The sequence below is a fragment of the Pelophylax lessonae genome, assembly GCF_965119305.1.
Source record: "Pelophylax lessonae genome assembly, chromosome: 4".
In the NCBI taxonomy this organism is placed as follows: Eukaryota; Metazoa; Chordata; class Amphibia; order Anura; family Ranidae; genus Pelophylax; species Pelophylax lessonae.
Window position 1 is genome coordinate 611480631 of NC_138771.1, and position 17876 is coordinate 611498506.

At 47.8% G+C, this 17876-nt stretch overlaps 2 protein-coding genes across 2 annotated transcripts in view; both read left to right on the forward strand.

The window, feature by feature from the left end:
* LOC309553574 (A.superbus venom factor 1-like) overlaps positions 1-17876 on the forward strand; it is a 1719715-nt gene that overhangs the window by 674306 nt on the left and 1027533 nt on the right. The gene's annotated exons all lie outside the window — the stretch shown is intronic.
* LOC309553584 (A.superbus venom factor 2-like) overlaps positions 1-17876 on the forward strand; it is a 453522-nt gene that overhangs the window by 415078 nt on the left and 20568 nt on the right. The window lies entirely within an intron of this gene.

Consider the following 17876-nt stretch of genomic DNA (forward strand, 5'->3'; position numbering starts at 1 on the left):
AATATGCTTGTGAAGGTATAGTATGGTGATTGGGGAATGCATTTGTGTCTATAGATGTTCAATAGGAAATGCTTCGCCTACCAGTACCATGTGTCACAAGTCTTTCTTGTAACCCTTACCATATTATTAATATAGTAAACATATAGCAAAATATAGCAGCATCTTCCACAGAAAACATTTCAGGGCTCATTCAGACGAAATGTGTTTGGGCTACGCTGGCAGAATGAAAAATGCATTGTTTCCAGTAGTGTCAGTCTACCAGCATGTCAGCATGCTCTACCTTTTCTTCAGCATAGCAAGTCACAACACAAACCACCACTCTGGTGAACAGAAGTTTACAGAAATGTCACACAAAATCAACATGGGGACAAAGTGCTATGGGGTTGGGGGGGGGGGGGGTGCAGAGACCCGAAGGGCCTGGTATGGACTGGGGGGAGAGACCCCATGCCACTTTTTTTCTTTATTTTTTAATAGCCAGGTGCTGGCAATTGTAACTGCGAGTCATTTTAAATGGGATTTTTTTTTTTTTCTTTAGAAATGTCATTTTTGTTTAAGCAGTTCTGGACCAGAAGGATTTGCCCCCTTAATAACCAGGCCATTTTTTGTGATTCGGCACTGCATTATTTTAACAGTAAATTGCGGGGTCATGCGACACTGTACCTAAATAAAATGGATATCCTTTTTTTCCACAAATAGAGCTTTCTTTTGGTGGTATTTGATCACCTGTGCAACTCTTATTTTTGGCGCTATAAACATAAAAAAAATAAAAGCGACACTTCTGAAAAAAAAAACAATAATTTTCACATTCTGCTAAATAACATCCCCCCCCCCCCCCCAAAAAAAAAAAAATTAAAAATCAAATTTTTTCATCCTTTTAGGCCAATTTGTATTCTGCTGCATATTTATGGTATTAAAAAAAATCACAAGAAGCGTATTTTAATTGGTTTGAGCAAAAGTTTGAGTTGGTTTGAGCAAAAGTTATCACATCTACAAACTAGGGGAAAGAAGTATGTCATTTTTATTTATTTACTTTATACTAGCAATGGCGGCGATCTGCGATTTTTTGCGGGACTGCGACATTGCGGCGGACAGATCGGACCCCTAACTGACCTTTTTGACACTTTCGGGGGGACCAGTGACATTACAGTAATCAGTGCTAAAAAATATGCACTGTTACTGTAATAATGACAGTGGCAGGGAAGGGGTTAACCTAGTGGGTGCACAAGGGGTTAAATGTGAGCCTAGGGGAGTGCTTACTAACTGTGGGGGGAGAGGCTTGTGAAATGACCATAGAGACATGTGATCCTATATAGAAGGATCACAGGCACTCTGTGATCATTTCAGACAGAACAATAGTCAGCTGTGTTTACAACAGCTGACCGTTCTTCTCTCTCAGTGGGGAGAGATCACGGGTGGCCGGCGGCAATCGCAGCCTCCGGCCCCATGCATCAGCATCCCCGCTGCCTAGAGTGGGGGGTGGGGGAGCACGCCAGAGCAGTACCCAGACCCACATACCCCTTTTTTTGCATATAAGCCTTCAAAATGGGCACTTCCTGTTCGGCTTCCATAGACTTCAATGGGGTTCGCTGTTCGGGAGTTCTGCTGTGAACTGAACAGAGAGGTGTTCAGCCCATCCCTGGTTATCGCTAGAGGGGTCACCAGCAGGAGGAAGGAGGTCCTGATTCTTCTATATAGATCTTTTGTTATCACTAAAAAGATCACCAGTGGGAGGAAGGAGGTTTGAATTCTCCTATAAAGACCTGATTTAGAATAATGTGTCTAGTTCTGGAGACCTCACTTATAAAAAGTTATTGATAAGATAGAATGAGTCCACAGATGGGCAACAAAAATGGTGAAAGGAAAGAGGGATAAAACATATTGAGTGGCTTCAGGAACTATGGACTTCAGGAATGTGTACAGTGTAGAGGAAAGAAGGGAGAGGGGAGATATTATTGAGACCTTTAAATACATCAGTGGGGTGAATAAAGTTCAGGAGGGCAGTTTTTTCAATATGAAACCAAGATCAAGAACATGGGGACATGACCTCAAACTAACAGGGGAAAAGTTCAAAAATAATCTTAGAAAGTATTATTTTACCAAACGAGTAGTTAAAGCATGGAATAGGCTTCCAGCAAAGGTAATGAGCCAGTCAACAGCAAGTGGATTAAAACATGCTTGGGACGGGGGCGTGCCCGGCCGGCGTGCGTGATGGCCGCATGAACTGAGTGCTCCGGCATCCACCAGACCAAAGCAACTCACAGCGGCTGACGACTTCCATTACGAACACAGTGAACGGCTGTGGAGACTCCCTACACTACCGGGCTACGATGTCCAAACGCAGAAAGGCGACGAAACCGCCACAACCGACTTCTTCCCAGCGGCGCCGGCTCGGGGTAAGCAAAATGGCGCCGGGCCCGGCGCAGCTCCCGGGCATCAGCGATACAGCGGTGGCGGTGATCCCCTTATGGAGGACATAGCAGACATGGGGATGCTGGAGGAAAGCTCTCCACCCTCCTCCCCTACAACGTCCAGCCCTGCTAAATCGAAGCAACGCCGCAATAGTGGGGATACTTCCCCCTTCACACAGCGCACCTCAGACAAGGCCCATAGGCCTCATAGATCCCCAGACCTCTCTATTGACTCGTTCCCTGCCTCAGACCAGCCCATATCCGAAGCGACTATGAAGCGGATGCTTCTGTCCTTCAGGAGCACACTCCATGCGGACTTTGATGACATGTTCCATGAAATTAAAGGCAATGTACAGACCAATGAACATAGAATTCATCATTTAGAGACTAAGATGGCGGACCTCTACAATGCGCACAACGACCTTGTGGATGCCTACACTGACCAGGAGACAGAAGTTCAGCATCTCCAAACAAAACTTGCCGACTTAGAAGATCGCTCACGTCGGAATAACATTAAGTTTCGAGGGATACCTGAAACTGTCCCTCACAGTGAGCTGACCCGCTATGTGCAACGCTTGATGAAGGCACTCCTTCCCGCCCTGAGCGACATTGAGCTGTGCGGGGACAGGGCCCACCGAATTCCGAAGCCTAAGTTTCTTCCTGACACAACTCCTAGGGACACCTTGGCCCGCATCCATTATTACCATGTGAAGGAGCGTGTTATGTTGGCAGCAAAGCAGAGCCCGGCAGTGCCCGAGGAATTCATGGGCATCTCCCTCTATACAGATATCTCGCAGCAAACTGCACTTAACCGTAAGAAGCTAGCACCCCTCACTAAGATGCTTCGCAATAATAAAGTGATCTACAAGTGGGGCTTCCCCACGAAGCTGCTGGTCACCTGGAATGGCAAGACATACCCTATCTACAGTGTGGAGAAAGGAATACAGCTTTTCAAGCAGTGGCACCTTCTACCTGACGAGACCCCGGTACCTACTGTCCCTCCATTGGAACGCCTGCAGAATGAATGGACATGATTCTCTACAGTCCTCTTCTTCCTGCATGAGTCAGATTTTCCAACTATCTGGAGGAATGCCGTGAGCTTCACCGTTTGCTATTTTTGCTGTTTTACTTTTTATTTTTTGCTCTTGAAGGTTTTTTTTCTTTTTCACTGCATTGACACCAGACTATTTTCCTCCCTGGTGCGTTCTACAAATACTCTGTGACAGCTCAGCATGTTGCTGAGCGTTTGTAGACCCCCCCCCAGTCGCAGTGGCTTTTTTGGCTGCCCATCAAGCCTGCTTTTTTAGTCAGGCCTTTCTTATCTTTGTGTTGTCTGTCTTGTCTGTCTTGTCGTCCCCCCTTTTTCTTACAGCCTCTTCAAACCTACCCACCACCAGCCTACATCCACATCATCCCTGGTGCGCCCTGATGCCCCAAGTATCTGCTGGATCCGGATATCCCTCCTGCACCTCATCCATCTGGCTGCACGCCACCCTGGTGCCTTCCTGTCTACGAACTCTTTTAGTAAGGTACTGGTCACCACGCATAGTGAGACCTATTCTTGGTAGGTCCCTCACTAATCATACATATCCTACCATGTCACCATGACTCTGAAAGTTCTCTCGTTGAACACGAAAGGGCTCAATAGTCCTTATAAGAGATCGGCATTGATTAGAGAAGCCAAACTTCACAAAGCTGACGTTCTTTTTGTCCAGGAATCCCACTTTGCGGCCCATAAGTGTCCTATAGTGTCTCTCCCCCATTTCCCCCACGTCTATTTGGCCAATGCGCCGAAAAAGAAGTGTGGTGTTTTTATAGCTGTCAGAGACTCGGTAGCATTTAAGTACATTGACTCTATTGCTGATCCTGAAGGAAGGTTTATTGTGCTGATATGCCAACTGAACAACACGGTATTTACCCTACTTAACCTCTATGCCCCAAATACACAGCAAAGGAAGTTTTTGTCCCCGCTGCTCTCTGTGGCGATGAAAATGTTGCAAGGCACCCTCTTGGTTGGAGGGGATTTCAATACGGTCCTGGACCCTGCCATGGACTCCACCTCACAAACCAGGAGGCCAACACAATCTATTGTGTCTTTACTGCAGTCTCATGATTTATACGATGTCTGGCGCTGTTTTAATGGCTCTGAAAGGGATTATACCTTTATGTCCGCACCCCATTCCTCATACTCACGCATAGACCTCTTTCTCACTACGAAGGGATCCTTGCAGAGTGTGACTAATGCTCGCATTGGCGCAATTTCTTGGTCTGACCACGCACCGCTAGTTCTGGAGTTCGATGACAAGTTGCGCAACTCCCCTCCCCCGGTGTGGAGACTGAACTCTGAGTTGCTGGCGGATGAGAAGCTGCGCCAATCGATACTGCAAGAACATAACGATTTCTTTGAATGGAACGATGGCCCTGACGTTAACAGGTTCACTTTATGGAGCACATATAAGGCATACATGCGAGGTGTGTTGATCAAAATGTCTTCTTATTTACGGAAGCAGAGGAGGAAACAAGTTGAGGACTTGCTGAAGTCCATCAATCTCAAAGAGCAAGAAAATAAACTCAATCCCTCCCCCGGTCTTACACAACTTATCGTTTCTGAAAGACAGAAACTAAGGTCTCTCCTCCTGTACAAATATGAAAATCACCTTAAGTACATGAAGGCTCAATTCTATGCACTTAATAACAGAGCAGGGGCTTCGCTGGCTCGGAAGGTCAAATCCAAGCGACTGAAACAGAAAACTCTATCCTTGACCTATCCGACTACAGCTGACCTCCTGACCAACCCTAAAAACATAGCAGACGCATTCGCGTCTTATTACCAGAAACTGTATGACCTCCGCTCTGACAATTCAACACCTCAACCTACTCCGGAGGGCATTGCCGAATTTCTCTCCAAAACAAAATTGCCTACCCTCTCTCAGGAGCTGCTCCAATCTATATCACAACCCATTACCTCACATGAAATCTGCTCCGTTATTGCTAAACTCCCTAACAATAAATCACCTGGAGAAGACGGTTTCTCCAACGACTATTATAAATGCTTTGCTCCAGAGATTGCCCCTCGATTGCGGGACGTCTTCTCTCTTGCCTCCTCCACTGCTTCCTTTCCTCCTGATATGTTACGTGCTGTAATAGTTACCATTCCAAAACCGAATAAGGATCCTTCTCTGCCTGCAAATTATAGACCTATATCACTGCTAAATGTAGATATAAAAATTTATGCCAAGATATTAGCTCTAAGGTTACAGAGGGTACTTCCTTTCCTGATACACCCAGATCAGGTGGGATTTGTCCCTGGCCGTCAGGCCCCTGATGCCACTAGACGTCTTATTGACCTAATATCCCACCTGGGGACCCCTCAAACGCCTTCTCTGCTCCTGTCCTTGGACGCGGAGAAGGCGTTTGACAGGGTCCACTGGGGCTATCTACAACAAGTCCTCGACAAGTTTGGCATTCACAACTGGATGCGATCTGCCATTTTATCTCTCTATTCTAATCCCTCTGCAGTAGTCCTTACTTCGGGAATCAAGTCCGAACCCCTACACATTACCAATGGAACCAGACAAGGTTGCCCCCTTTCGCCCATCATTTTTACACTACTTATGGAACCCCTAGCTCAAAGAATCCGTGACTCCCCTTTTATCTCAGGCCCTAAGATTGCTCGTTCTGAGCACAAGATAAGTCTGTTCGCGGACGATGTTTTGCTCATTTTGACTAATCCAGCCAAATCTCTCCCTGCAGTTTATGATTTATTAAATGAATTTAGTGCAGTCTCCTATTATAAACTGAACGCTAGCAAATCCCAAATACTTGCTTTACACTTACCCCCGACCCTACGTCAGGTATTATCTCATGATCTACCCTTCACTTGGGCCACAGACTCCTTAGGCTTCCTGGGTATCCAGCTCACCCCAAAACCCTCCAGACTTTATGCCTACAATTTTAAACCCTTACTGGACTCTTTACCACGTACTCTGGCGTCCCTTAAAACGCAGGAACTATCCGTCATGGGTAGAATAGCCACATTTAAGATGATAGTCCTGCCTAAAATTCTGTACTTCCTTCGCACACTGATAATTCCCCTCCCACGCTCTTTCTTTACAGCCCTTCAAAGTATGGTTACCAAATTTATCTGGGACCGCAAACCCTCGAGATGCTCGCTGTCTATTATGTCCAGGCACAGGTCCCTAGGGGGGATGGGAGTCCCCAACCTTTATTCATATTATAAAGCATGTGTTCTCGACCAACTCAAGTACTGGTGGACTCCCTCCTCCAACAAATCCTGGTCGCAGATGGAAGGTGATTTAATGCCACATAAGAGCCTCCAACTGCTATTACTTGCTACTCGAATAGGTGCCAAACCCCCACAATCCACAATCCCTTCGATCCTTTGTTCGGTCCGATTATGGAAAGAACTTCCTCTTACCCTATCGCCTACGGACGGTGGCCAAAAAATTATGCTCCCGCTGAAAGCTTTAGCCTATCACATTCCCAACCTGGATCTCACGTTGTGGCTGCCTAAGGATGCCCAACCGAGATACGTAAGAGACCTTTTTCAAGGCACCTCATTTTCTACATACACGGACCTAGTGAAAAAATTTAACCTCCCGTTGAAGACCTTTCACACTTATCTCCAAATAAGGTCCTATTTACGCTCAGAACCCATACCACACTTTGTTACACTGCCTACTTCCATTCACGAATACCTTCAGGATCTTCCTGGCTCCTCCAAAGGCATAACCCTTTTTTACAAAACACTTACTCAACCAGATCATTTCTCCAAAACACACACCATGATCAAATGGGAACAGACCCTACAGAAAGCATTTCCTAACTCCCACTGGTTGAAGGCCTTCTCATCCACGTACTCGGCCACTAAATGCGTAACACACTGGGAACAGCATGTTAAACTAACCCATCAATGGTATCTAACGCCATATCGGCTTTCCAAAATCTACCCTTCCCACTCGCCCTCGTGTTGGAGGGAATGTGGGGAGTGTGGTACCCTGTTTCACACTATGTGGGCCTGCCTGTCTCTTAGGTCATTCTGGAATAAAATTTTCTGCCTGATATCTGAATTGTGTGACCAGCAGGTGTCCCCTGAACCGGAGTTAGCTCTCTTACACATCCGTATACAGGAATTACGGCCTGCCTCCAGGCAAGTGGTGATTCATCTTCTCTTAGCGGCCAAACTCATCATCACTAGACTGTGGAAGTCCACCACAGCTCCCTTGTTAGGAGACACCATTGACACCTTGAACCAACAGTGTGATATGGAACGTATTCTTTCTCGCATTTACCTGAACACCAAAGCATTCCACAGGAAATGGGATGTTTGGCTCCAGCACCCTAAATGCACAGTTAACATCTAATGAAATATTGATTGATGTAACATAAGGTGGATTTTATGACCCTGCCCCCTCCACTACCCCCCCAACTTCTTAACCCGCTTTATGTACACCCCTCCCCCCCTTTCGTGTCTTCCCCATCCTCCCCCATGCTCACCAACGCCTTTGCCCCTCACCATTGGCAGTTTTTTCGGCAAGTTCACTTTAGTAGGCGAATTATTTACTGTTTATTTGTACTCCAAGGTGGACACCCCCCTGTGTCACAGGTTGTTCCCATGGGGGTGCCAGGGGTGGAGAGGTCCTCCGTTTCCTTGGGCAATTGTTTTAACACCTTTACTTAAGCTCCATGTGAACCGTGTACTGATAGCTGTATTTTATGCCTCATATCTGCATTATTGACATTGCTATGTACATCTTCTTCGTTGTAATGGAGGCTCTGTATGTAAACTGCTTGTTTTAAAGCTTCTGTTTTCTGTTTAAATCAATAAAAATCTATTGAAACTAAAACATGCTTGGGACAAACATAGATCTATATCCAGAAAATTGTATATACTATATATATATATATATATATATATATATATATGTGTGTGTAGCGGTGTTATATATGCCTGAAAGATATTGTTTGACATTTGGGAAGGAACTAGGCTCCCTCTAGTGGTAGCTGCATGGAATTTCTCGGGCTGTGACCTTCTTTTCAGGAAGTTGAGGAGACTACATCGTCCATGGTGCTTTGCAAGGACCAGGGTGCACGGCCGCACCGCACAGCTTTATGGGGGAAGTTATTTAAAGGAAGGGAGGAGCCAGGCTCGGCCCTTCTACACCGGACTCCGAGGAAGCAAGAAGCTAGAGCTGAGGACTGATGCTGTATGTTAGGCCAAAGCCTCTGAGCCTGGAGTGACGACGTTGAAACTTTCTATCTCAAGCACGAGACACTTTCCTGGAGGTCCTATTGCTGTTTGCAGAGACCGGAGTCATCCACCACAAAGACCTCGCGCGGCTGAAATACAGAGAACGGAGACCAAGACAGAAGCGGAGCGCGCGAAAGGGAAACTCCTGTTGGTGAGAGGGCACTTGCCCAAGAACTGACTTTATCTGCTAAAGAGGTAGCTTTATCTACAGATAGCGGTAGCGTGACAGAAGGTGATAAACCCCAGGTAGATCAGCATACCATCACAGGAGATTCAGAGACAAACATCAGTATTTGTAAAGGAGCTGCCAGAGGCCTACCTCTCCCACAGAAGTTACTGCTCAGTTACACAAACACCCTGCGGTGACAGTCAACAGTTCGCTGCTCTTTTTCTCTCTCTTGATCATCCATCTCTAATGTGGAGTACAAATAGATCTGTGCACCACCATTGCTAGCGAAGATATCAAGAAGAAAGAAGAGAACTTTGCAGGGCCGATCCTAGGGTAACAGACGCCTGGGTGCAGAAATATTCATGGCACCCCCCCCCTGCCATGTGCCTGGGGGCCCCGACAGCTCTGCCGGCTTCCCTGTCCCTGCAGCGGCTGTGGGTACACAGGAGCATCTGTCAGGATGGAGAGTAGTGAAAGGGGCCAGTAAATATGTCATTTACAGGCCCCTTCCTTTAGTGAATGAATGGACATAGTGTGCGATCGGTACTGATCGCTCCTGTGTCTACTGATAACTAAGTATAGTAAACTGTGTTTACTATGCTTCAGTTTATGAATGAACAGGAGTCTCTGTCTCCTGTTCGTTCTTCTACAGTGCAGCTAAGGCTATAAAAAATGGAATTGAAGAATGTGTCCTCAAATCCTTCCTCTGTCTCAAAGGTGAGATATCAGGGGTCTGTTTAGACCCCTGATATCTCACCAAAGGACCCCCCCCCCCCCTTCCTTAACAGAGTTGTAAAAAAAAAAAAATATATATTTTAAAAATGTAAAAAATATATTGTTAAAAAAATATTATTTTTAAGAAATTGTACAAAAATAATTTTCAAAAATGATGAAAAAAATTTACAAAATGTAAGGTCTTGTTCAAACTGGTTCTCTGACCATAAAGTGTGAATGAGAGGTTTGCTGGAGCCACCTGTTACTCTATGAGGATGCAATGGCTGTATACTGTAAATACAGCCACAGTTCCTAAATTCTCAGGTGTGAAGGTGAGAGGCCCCGAATGCATACTGTCTGTGCTTAGGGCCTTCTACCTGCACCCACACACCTATCAAATTACGACCTGCAGGTGTGTTCGTACTGCTGCTGCGTCCCCATAGGGTAACATAGCCGGCCTGGACACAGCAATAGCCACTAATTCACACTGTATAGGCCACAACACCTATGTGAATGAGCATGAGGAGAACATGGGATGGAAGAGATGAGACTGGAAGAGGAGGAGGACATATGATGGAGAAAGAGGACATGGGATGGAGAAGTAGGACATGGGAGGGAGGAGATGGGACTGGAAGAGGAGGAGGACATGTGATGGAGAAAGAGGACATGGGAGGGAGGAGATGGGACTGGAGGTGGATGGAGGATATATAAAGGTGTAAGAATTTTAAAATAAAAGTGGGTGCACTGAAGGATTCTGTGGGAGGGCCACAGGGAGGGCCGTGGGGAATGTTGGTGGTCAGGCCTGGGGGGACCCAGGCCTATAGCTGTGTAAAGGACCCCATCATTTCTGATGGCTGCCCTGACAGGAAGCCTGTTATCCATGGCAGAGAAGTACTCAGCCCCACTTTTTTAAATCTATAGGGAAAAATCTTAAAAGTCAATTCTGGTCAATTTCAAGGCTAATAGGAAAGGAATTGTCAAACAAAGGACATGATGGAGAGCCAGTCACTGCCACAGAGGACATTTAAAAAAAATACCATACAAAGAGAAGAGGGTCCTCCTTTTTATGTGACTGTGGTATGTTTCACTTTTAAAAGAGACATGCTGCCTTGGCACTGAGAAGGAGTGACCAAGCTCTGCTGTGCCCTGAAAACTATTATGGACAAGCGGGAGTAAACAATATAGGAGTATATTTATAGGCATGCACAGGGGGTGTGCCAGGTGTGCCTAGGCACACCCTAACCACTGTGTGTGGTGCCAATTGCCCCTATTGCCTGCCCCCCCCGTATCACGATCCCAGTAAATTGGTCAGTCCCTGATGAAGCAGCAGAATTTCAACTTATCAGATTCTATGGCCAGCTTGAAGAGGATACTACAATAACTGATGGAGTCAGTGACGGAGGGGATCAGGCTGCAGCAGCCAGCGCTGATCTCACATCCACATGGGGGGAGGAGAGCTCACCTATCCTGGTCCCTAGCTCCAGGGGGATCCTCCGCTTGGTCCCGGTGTTCAGTGAGAATTACCTACCCGTGAGAAAAACCTACCCTCGTCACTTCCGGTTCACGGCAGTGTGTGTAACGCGAGCAGTTACATTAAAACAGCTGTGCTGCAATACGAGTCATCCCCGCTCCTACCCCTGTCACTACAATCATCTCCGATAGTAAATATAAAAGCGGCGGCGGCTGTATGAAAAGATAAATCACGGAGCCGCCAGACGCTTTTATATTTACTAGCCAAGATCAGGGTAGTGACAGTGATAGGAGCGGAGATGAGTGATATTGCAGCACAGCTGTTTTAATGTAACCCCCGCGTACGTAGGTTTTTTTCACGGACACCGTGCTCGTTTCATACTAGTGCGCATGCGCACTAGTCTGATTCTCAGCTGCTCCATTAGGTATCCGGGGCTGTGAGCATGCGCACTGCTGCGCTGCTCAGCTGTTCCTCGCCGGAAGTGACGAGGGTAGGTTTTTCTCACGGGGTAGGTAATTCTCACGTTACACCGGGATCTCACTGCGGGATAACACCGGAACTGCCGCACTCTCCTTGGCAATGGAGAAAAGTGCAGCAGTGTGCCGACGGAAATTACCCCATGTCGCCGCTAGATGGCAGTGAAGAGGCGGCAACAGCTAAGCAGGCAGAGTCTGCGTGTGGCAATCACGGTGTACAGAGGCTCCGTTCTCTCACTGCTGCAGTGAGAGACTCCCGCGACTTGCGGGAGATTTTTAGGGTTATGTGCTCCCCCCTCACACGGTGCCTGGGCACCCTCCGAACCCGCCTAGGATCGGCCCTGGAACTTTGGGGAGGGACTCAGATAGGCCTACCTGTCTGGTACTGTGTCTAGCAGAAATCAAAGGAAGAGTGTGGGGTTATTCTTTTATCTTTCTAAGCTGATTTAAGTAATTTCTTAAAGAACCATATTTCATTGTATCTCACTTGTTCATTCTGATACATAGTAAATTAAGCTCTAATTAATCTCAACCCTGTGTGTTGTTCCATTGTGTCACCCAGAAGGACTACCATTGAAGGAAGGTAACAAGTCACTATTGCATATTGAAGTGTTGTATTCAAATCTGTGCATCCATTTGATAGTCCAGTCCTATTCGGGGTCAGTTGTGCCTAGGGAGGTTTCGAGCCAATTCTGTGGGTTGTTAGGCAGGGTGTAGACCCAATAACATAATCAGCAGCTCCTGCGGGGGTGGTGCTACACGTGGGGGCTCATCCGGGATTTCTACAGTCCTGCAACACAACCCTCTCAGCCACAGAATCCCCCCCCCTAACGCAAAAATGGATCCCACCGCTGCAGCCGAGTGGTGCAAGGAAGAGAATGTCGCAGTGGAAAATGGCCTGGTGGTTGAAATCAAGGGAGAGGTCTGGACTGAGGGAAAACTCCTCCCAGTTTTAAGGGCACTATCCACAGACAGGAAATTCTGGGTGATTGACATAAAGACAGACACCACCTTTCCACAAACGTATGCATTGTGTGAGTGGAGGAAGGGGGTCCCTGATTACTTCAATGGAACCAGTATAAAAACTACCGACCAAACAGAACTCTTTTTAATACACCCAGGAGTTCCTACTGAAGGTCCCTCATCCACCACTCCTGGGGGATCCAGCAAAGAAAAAGGTGTCCAAGAAGGGAGTCCAGAGTCACCACCTTTGTCTACCTTTAGCTCAGAACTGTGTGCTGTTCTTGGGGAAATCGTAGCAAAATGTAGTAAGGACTCCCCAAACTATCTGATGACTGGATATAGGAAGCTCAGAACATTCTCTGGGAAACAGCCTGTGCCTTCAGCAGAAGATGGGTTTGAAGAGTGGTTAGATACCCCCACTCAGGCTTTGGAAGAGTGGGAGGTACCAGAACAGCAGAAGAAACAGAGAATCACAGAAAGTTTAAGGGGGCCTGCACTAGAGGCCGTACGTAATCTCAAGTTAAGCTAAAAGAACTGTACTGCACAGGATTATCTAGACATTCTACAAGATGTATTTGGTCGGACGGAGAACGTGGCTGAACTTCTTTACCAGTTAGACCACTGTTACCAAGAACAGGAAGAGAAGTTGTCCGAATTTATTAGACGCCTGGATAAGATCATCCACCAAATCCTGTTAAAGAAAGGGATAGACCCCCGGAAGGTAGATGAGACTCGTGCACGGCAGGTGTTGAGAGGGGCTCAACCTTTAGATCCCATTGCCATACTGTTGCGAACTCGTCAAGATGGTGGCATTCTAGAATACCCTGACCTGATTTGAATAGTCAGAGAGGAAGAAGTCATGTTGGACAACAAAAAGAAGAGTCGGCAGTTTGACTCAACTGCTCGGGTCAGAGTGATAAGTGTAGAAGAAGGTGACTCGCAAGTTGAACTCCTAAAGACCCAGGTGTCCCAGTTGATAGAAATGGTGTCTATTCTGACTAGTCAGGCGTCCACTCTACCTAATGGGAACATATCGGAGAAGCCAGATGAACCTGCTAACCTTCAAGCAGATCCGGAACCAAGACCTACAAGACCTACAAGATTGTTAACTTGTTTCAACTGTGGGGGAGTAGGACATGTTAGAGGAGTATGTCCCAGCCCAGGAAAGGTTGTCTTAAAACCCAGCAAGCCAGCGGGAAACTTCAAAGGGCCCCGGTGAAGGAGTCAACCAGGTGCCCGCCAGTTTCAAGGGACTCCAAGAGGCTCACTGGTTCAGGGAAACTGAGTCAGGGGGTCAGATCTAGGTACAACGCCCCTAGTTCTATACTCCAGGCTACTGAGGGGAGGAAAATCAATGCACACCAGGCCCAGCTGGGCCAGAATTCAAGAAGGAAGAAAAGAGCCTGGGTGCAGAGAACTGAATCAGACAACAAGGCCACTTTAAGAGAATTCCCAACTAACTTGGTCGGGCCTTCTCCTGTAGTCTCCGTCCAGGTAGAGGGAATTTACACAAGAGCCCTTCTTGACACTGGGGCCCAAGTGACTCTTCTGTATAGAGACTTCTATGATAAACACCTTACCCATCTACCCCTGCAGAAGTTGGAAGATCTGGAGATATGGGGTATCGGGACCCAAAGTTTTCCCTATGACGGGTATCTGCCAATCAAGTTGACCTTTGACCCATCAGTGGCTGGTGAAGCTGAAACCTTCGACACCCTAGCGGTGGTCTGTCCTCGTCCCCCAGGGGCCAACAAAAGCTCCCTCATCGTAGGGACCAACACTGACCTGGTAAGGCGCCTCCTGACACAACTGGTCCAGGGACAGGATGCTCCAGCGCCAAGGATTCACCCCATGCTACGGCAGGCCTATCAACGATTAGTATTGGAGCAAGAGACTCCTGCAGAAGGAGTTGGAAGACTCTGGAAGTTGGACAGAACGGAAAAGGTCTTGCAGCCAGGAGAGGTGGCTTGTCTGAAAGCTTCTGTTAAACTCACATGGAAACAGCCGGGCCCTTTTATCATTTTTGAATCAGGTCCAAAGGAAGAGGAGAGAGGGATAGAAGTAATCCCTGAAGTGATCCCTTTGAAGGTGTTACAGAAAAACCACGGAAGGGTTTTAGTGAGTGTCAGAAACACCTCTACTACACCGGTGAAGGTACCGGCCAGAGTGCTGTTGGGCCAAGTTAACCCGGCTACCCCAGTTGTCCCATCTGATCTTAAAGAGGAGGAAAGGGGTGAAGTTGTCATAGAAGAGCTCTGCTCTGGAAACCCTGCCCTCCCACCGGAATGGCTGAAGAGGGCCAAGGCACAACTTGCTCGATGGCGAAGAATATTTTCTAGGGATGAGTTTGACGTGGGATGCGCCAGGAGTGCCACCCATAAGATCCACCTGAGTGAGGACAAACCTTTCCGAGAAAGAGTCCGGCGAGTTCCCCTCGGCGACTTAGAAGATCTACGTCAGCAGCTGGGGGAACTCAAGAAGACTGGGGTTATTCGAGAATCCAGAAGCCCATATGCTTCTCCGATAGTGGTAGTCCGGAAGAAAAACGGATCTTTGAGGCTTTGTATCGACTACCGAACACTGAACAGAAGGACCATCCCAGACCAGTATACCACTCCTCGAATTGAAGACGCCCTACAGAGCCTGTCAGGGGCGAGGTGGTTCAGTGTGATGGATTTAAAGAGTGGATACTATCAGATCCCCATGCACCCTGAAGACCGGGAGAAGACCGCCTTCATAACCCCCGTGGGGTTCTTTGAGTTCAATCGCATGCCCCAGGAGTTGTCAGGAGCCCCTGCTACCTTCCAGAGGCTGATGGAAAGGACCGTTGGGGATATGAATTTGATAGAGGTACTGGTATACTTTGATGATGTTATCGTGTTTGGCAGGACTTTGGAAGAACACGAGGAAAGGTTGGAAAAGGTCCTGAAGAGACTACATGAAGAAGGCCTGAAGCTTTCTCCTGAGAAGTGTCAGTTCTATCAATCCTCGGTCCATTACCTGGGCCACATCGTGTCTGCAGAAGGGGTAGCCACCGACCCAGCCAAGCTGGATGCTGTCGCCTCCTGGCCGAGACCCACAAATGTGACCGAACTTCAGTCGTTCTTGGGCTTTTGCTCCTATTACAGGAGGTTTGTGGAGGGGTTCGCCCAGATTGCCCGACCCCTCAATGAGCTACTAAAGAACGAGGAAGATGACGTTCCTGAGCTGGTCACGCTCCATCCAGGACCAGTGGACCCCAGAATGTGAAGGGGCTTTTGTTCAGCTGAAAAAGAATCTAACCACTGCCCCTGTGTTGGCCTATGCAGACCCCATGAAACCATATGAACTGCATGTCGATGCCAGCCGAGATGGGCTGGGTGGGGTACTCTACCAGGAACATGAGGGTCACTTGCGACCTGTCGCCTACGTGAGCAGGAGTCTACTACCTGCTGAAAGGAATTATCCTACCCACAAACTTGAATTCTTGGCCTTGAAGTGGGCAGTGGTTGACAAACTGAAAGACTACCTGTACGGAGCTGAATTAATTGTCAAGACGGATAATAATCCCCTTACCGATCTGTTGACTACAGCCAAGCTGGATGCCACGGGACACAGATGGTTGGCTGCCCTCTCTAGCTTCAACTTCAGCCTGAAGTATCGGCCAGGAATCGGGAACAGGGATGCAGATGCCCTATCCAGAAGGTTGCATGCACCACACGAACCTGAGGAAGAATGGACCCATTTGGCTCCAGAAGGGGTGCGTGCCCTATATCAGGGAACTGAATTTCGATCCAGAGGAGGATCAAGAGCTGAAGAGATTGGGGTTTCGGCTGTCGGAGTACCCAAATACTATTGCAGGGTGACCCAGGTTGAAGGGAAAGATTTGCCCCGGCTGTCGAAAAGGGACTTGAGGAAGGAGCAGCTAGAAGACCCTCTGGGAAAACTTCTTTTGGAAGCCTTGGAGATCCTGCGCCCTGAGTTGCTTCTAACCGACTCCCCTCAGGGGGCCCGTCTGTTGCATAGAGAGTGGACCCGGTTACAGATCCGAGAAGGGGTGGCCTACCGGAGAGGTCCATCTGAAGATCTGGAGGGGAAGTGGCAACTGTTCTTACCAGCTAAATACAGGGAGGGAGTTCTGGCTGCTCTTCATGATAATCATGGCCATCTGGGGCCTGAAAGAACTTTTCAGCTTGTCAGAGACAGGTTCTACTGGCCTTGTATGAGGGCCGAAGTTGAAGGATACTGTCATTCTTGTGTCCGATGTATACAAAGGAAGACTCTGCCACGTCAAGCAGCCCCAATGGGCCATCTGCAAAGCCAGGGACCCATGGAACTGGTGTGCATTGATTTCCTTTGCCTAGAGCCTGATCTGAGTGGCCAAGGGAATGTCCTTGTGGTAACAGACCATTTTACCAGATACGCCCAAGCATTCCCAACAAGGGATCAGAAGGCCTCTACAGTAGCCAAAGTTCTTGTAGAAAAGTTCTTTGTACACTATGGGTTACCACAACGCCTCCACTCAGATCAGGGAAGAGACTTTGAAAGCAGACTGATCAAGAGACTGTTAGATCTGTTAGGCATCCAAAAGACTAGAACTACTCCCTACCACTCCACAAGGGGATGCCCAGCCGGAACGATTTAACAGAACTCTTTTGAACATGTTGGGGACTTTGAGCTCAGAGAAGAAACAGCATTGGGGCAAACATGTAGCTGCCATTGTGCATGCCTACAACAGTACTGTCAGTGATGCTACTGGATACTCCCCTTATCGTCTAATGTTTGGACGGGAGGCTCGGTTGCCAGTGGATTTGGCCTTTGGCATATCGCCCGATCATACCTCTTCAGCATCGCACAAGGGATATGTGGACCGACTGCGGAAGAGTCTGAAATCGGCCTATGACAAAGCTCAGGCCACATCTGATCAACGTGGACTGAGGAATAAAAGAAATTTCGACTTAAAAGTTCGGATCCAAGACTTGCAACCAGGGGGCAGGGTATTGTTGAGGAACTTGGGTGTCCCGGGAAAACACAAGTTGGCAGACCGCTGGAAGTCCCAACCTTATGTTATCTACAAGCAACTACCAAATCTCCCTGTGTATCAAATTCTGCCTGAAGGAAGTGTGGGTCCATTGAAGACTTGGCATAGAAACCATTTACTGCCTCTCTCTGAAGCAGTTCGCATGCCTCCTGTTGTAGATTCGCCAGAGACCCCTTCGACCTCTCGCCTGTCCAGACCAGTCACCAGATCTCAGTCGACACTCCCAGATGTGAGGGAGGGAAACTCTCCTTCTGAAGATCTGGAAGATGAAGAGGAGGTACCTGACTGGATGTGGTCATCTCAGTTACCAGAACCCACACCTGCCTCCCTGTCTTCCTCCGAAGTGGCTGAAAGAGGAACCCTCCGGGCAGAAGCCCCCGAATT